Below are 4,536 nucleotides of genomic sequence, written 5' to 3'. Positions count from 1 at the left end.
ATTATTTGTCATCAGGAAGGTAAAAAGTGTCATCCTTGAAAATATAATTTGTCATACTTCTATGAGAGACTAGCTAGCAGATACTATGTTATATAAAACAGGCAGCGTCTCAGGACAAGCCACTGATTCAGTTATGTATCAGAAACTATACAGCATTCCGAACAGATACCAGGAGTCCAAAAATTAGCAACAGAACACAATAGAGCTCAGTGACTGCATTATTAACCAGAGGATATAACTCACAACACTGAGATTACACATTGTTATTTCACTCCCATAAAACTTTATTAGTTTAACACAATAAATGGCCTAGTCATGCTGAAATGTTTCATGAAAACAAAAGAGGCCTCTGCCGCTCTTTTAAAAGAAACAGCTTGGTAGACACTAAGCAATTCTGAACGCGAGTGGTGGGAGGAAGAGGGGGGATATGGGTAGTGAGGGTGAAGGAGCTTCATCCCTCTTTAAAACAAACCGGCATAACTCTCCCGTGTTATAATGGACGCTTCCTGAGCTGCTGACTGTATTCATTTCTTTTTATAAGCTCCTTTGTAAAGGGGAGAAATGGTCGACTTCACACCGAAAAGTGTCACATCCATTTTAATTGGAGAAAAAAGTTCTCGCCCGACAGGTAATTCTAAGAAGTCAAATGTCCTTTGGGAAAATATTTGATAGTAGAAAGAAGACAGAAAGTTAAACATGTGCTGCATGTTAATAAGTTAAGATGTTTGTTTGTTGAGTTGTGATCCTATTCAGGACTGTTGAAGTGATGTACTACTGTTTGTGGCTATTCAGCAATCTAATACATGTAGGAATGATTACGGAAACTCAGAGTAAACTATACAATGATAGGAGGTTGAAAACTAGGACAAATTCAAACCAACTGAGCTCCATCTCTATAAGCATACTATCCTAGAATGCTTGAATTGAGATTCTTCTTGACAAAGTTGGCTCTGTTGACATTGTGTGGTCACCACATGCAGCAGCAGCAACAGCTGACTGGTCTGATAGAAAAGAGAGGGAAGAAGAGAGGGAGAAGAGAGTCGGAAGAGAGGGTAGATCAGCGGGAACAGCTGTTTTTTCCACAGGGGTCTCAGGGCTAAGCCCTCTCATAACCACGCTTCTTGCTGGATCGGGGCCTTAAACAATTATTACCACAAAGGCCTTTCCGCTGATGGCTTGGGCACATTGTTCCCATACTGGTGGCGTCCTGTCTAATTTGAAAGGGAATGTATGGTTACAGATGCTGAGTGCTGACCCAGTGCAGTGAAGGAGGAACAGGGCCGGCAGCAGACAGTAGCTGTACAGTCCCCCTGCTTGACCAGTCAGAGGAAATTAGGTACAGTACCCAATCCCCCTCCAACTCCCCACCACACCTATCCATGTTCCTTTGACTGTGACCTTGATTAGAAAAACAACACACATTCAGTAAGACAGTTTGTGAAACATATGGCATTCAGGCCAATTAGTATGTAATGCGGTCACTAACACGTGAAGAAGCATGTCAACAAACAAGATGCTGAATGGGACGCAGCGTGTCAGTCCAAAGTGAGTTCCTAGCAAACGGTGAATGCCATTTGAAAATGGAAATAGTTGAAGAAAAAATCTTCCCGCAAACGTGCTGAACCTTGACCAATAAGCATGAGTCTGCTGTTTGCTTGTCTTTTTGCACATTCCTCTGCAACATTTGAATTTGTTTGCTGAATGGCGGTATTCCAGAATGCACTCCAGATCAGACCAGGGACAACTATAGTTTTAACTATGCTTTGTGGAAGGTAACATGTTTTGGGAGGAACAAATAGTTACGTTGGAAGTGACTACAACTATTTGAATAAGTGACTACTTGCCAAAACTATTTGAGTACAGATCTCAGAAAGTGACTACTTTTTTAAACTATTTAAATACAGATCTGAGAAAGCAACTACTCAAAAAAGATATTTGAATAGCAATCTCAGGAAGTGACTACTTTCTGAAACTATTGGATTGGCTGCCTTCAACTAATGGCAGGGCTGTATCTGGAACTGCATTTTCAGGATAGAAATATAATGAATAGAGCACACACAAGCTCCTATAATATTCCAATCTATCTGACAGCCACATTGGATCTCCACAATACATTTCTATCTGAACATTTTGTAAATGTCCATTCTCCTGAATATCCATTGTGCAGGGGTACATCATCAAGTCAAACCAATTAACCAACACTTACCATTAAACTGTTCTTGTTCCTGTGTAATAAAACTGTAATTACTTTTGGAGCAACATTTTATTAGCATGTTGTTACATAATACTTTGGCAATTTCATTTTAATTGCATAGCAATGAGCTGTGTTTTTTTGTAACTACTATACACAAGAGGAATAGTGACTGTTCCTATTCCACTTAGGTAATAACTCCATTATTATGCAATTCGATAAAAAAAAAGACAAAATCATATGTAACAACAATGTTGCTGTTGTAATAATCAAAGTTACTACACATGATGCCAACTGTTACTGGATTACCTTATTTCTCACTCATTATGAAAATATTTGTTAGTAATTTTGAAGCCGCAACAGTGGTCTATTGGAATTTTTTATAGATTTTTTTGTTACCCCTTTTTCGCCCCAATTGGTAGTTACAGTCTTGTCTCATCGCTGCAACTCCCGTACGGATTCGGGAGAGGCGAAGGTCGAGAGCCATGCGTCCTCCAAAACACAACCCAACCAAGCCAAGCCAAGCCGCACTGCTTCTTGACACAATGCCCACTTAAACCAGAAGCACCAATGTATCAGAGGAAACACCGTACACATGGCGACCGTCTCAGCATGCACTGCGCCCGGCACGCCACGCCACAGGAGTTGCTAGTGCGCGATGTGTTAAGGACATCCCTGCCGGCCAAACCCTCCCCTAAGCCGGGCCAATTGTGCACCGCCCCATGGGTCTCCCAGTCACGGCCGACTGCGACAGAGCCTGGACTCGAACCCAGAATCTCTAGTGGCACAGCTAGCAATGTGATGCAGTGCCTTAGAACACTGCACCACTCGGGAGGCCCTAAAGTCTAATTCTAATTTTGAGGTGATTCCATGTCCCCCATGTATTTAATTATAGAATAAAATCTATATCTAAGAGCCCTCCAAACCATGTGCTTATGATCATATATTTAGACTAACTCAACTAACTGTTGTAGTTTTTGGTTCTTCATTCAATTTTTGGCAGCAATCAAATACAATTATTTTTTGGTTTTCAAGAAACAGTATTTGGTTTTCTGAGAGGTATTCAAATTACTTTCAAATATTTCATTTTTTTTCCTGAGACCTGTATTTTAATATCAAAGAAAATAGTTGTCTTTTAGTCGAAACTATATAAACTATATTCGACTACCTCAAGTATTTTGAAAAGTTGGTATTTTCAAATAAACAACTATTTCGTTCCCAGGTCTGATCAGTTCCTGTCTTGAGATAATCATCCGCACCATTAAGAGTTTCAGACGTACTGCCGAGACACTACATCTGCAGAGCTGAGAGAAAAAAGTCAGCCACCATAAACTAATGAAGTACAAGTCTGTTTATCTTGGCAAGTCTGGGAGAAATATTTAATTGCTTCGGAGAAAGTCTAATGCCTGCCGAACCATAACTTCTCAGGCTCCAACACTGTTATTTAAAACACTATTGGATGATTGTGCAATGTGGTAACTGTGAAGCTTTGAGGGGGTTTATGATTACCAGGATGTAGTCTGTTTTCCAAACACTGTTAGATCATCTATTCCATGATGCATTTCATTGAGGTATGAAAATAGCTCCAATGGTGCCATGTATTGCATAGGATTCTCAAATATGGCATACATGCAATACTATTCAATGAGTCATTCAATTTTGTCATAGTGAATAAACTGATTTACAATTCAGGTATTGGAAGCCATGTGTATTTTTTATGAGTTGAAGTTATGTGATTATATACATCCAGATTCCACACCCCAGTCTGCAATAACTCTCCGTATAATGCATAGAGCTACAGTACTAGAGAGTGAACATGGTCAGCGATGTCAGAAGTGTTATTGGAATCATTTCCCGTCTTTTTTTGTGACCGCGTCACAGACAGGCAATAATATTCAAAAAGTACATATATATATATAGTAACGAAAAACAGTAAAAAAACATTCAATAAAAAAACCTATTTCTCCTCTCTGTCCCATCTCCCCTTCCCCTCCCCCTTCTCAGTAGGTGAAACCCATTCCTATTCCCCCCTCCATCGCTCCCCACCTCTCCCACTCCCCACCTCCCTCCCTCCCCCCATGGGCTCATGTTGTGGCCATATCTATGCATAAAACAAAACATCATGGGTAACTCATCTTATGTCTGTTAAATTGTTTGTGGGACCAAGGCACACATTAATAGAATCAGCCTACATACATCGATATTCAATACAGATATTTAAAATACAATTGATGAATTCAAACATGATTACATTAGAATAACTCATAATAAGCTTTCAAACTTTTTGACTGCTCTATGTATCTAATGTTGTTTCCTTGGCGTTGTTCACATGAGTTATGGGCTCT

The 4,536-nt window shown here is 39.9% G+C and overlaps 1 long non-coding RNA gene across 2 annotated transcripts; it reads left to right on the top strand.

The window, feature by feature from the left end:
* The first annotated feature begins 387 nt into the window (after positions 1-387).
* Positions 388-3,868, top strand: LOC106607912 (uncharacterized). 2 transcript variants are annotated; one of them, XR_001329334.3, is made up of 3 exons: positions 388-628; positions 1,241-1,336; positions 3,414-3,868. It is a non-coding gene; the product is annotated as an uncharacterized LOC106607912 (long non-coding RNA). The 2 variants fall into 2 exon arrangements; XR_014392513.1 differs by lacking the exon at positions 3,414-3,868 and adding an exon at positions 2,614-3,186.
* Positions 3,869-4,536: the final 668 nt, after the last annotated feature.

The sequence above is a fragment of the Salmo salar genome, chromosome 06, assembly GCF_965601325.2.
Source record: "Salmo salar chromosome 06, fSalSal1, whole genome shotgun sequence".
NCBI lineage: Eukaryota > Metazoa > Chordata > Actinopteri > Salmoniformes > Salmonidae > Salmo > Salmo salar.
Note: the sequence above shows the minus strand (reverse complement) of the source record. Positions and strands in the feature narration are given on the sequence as shown.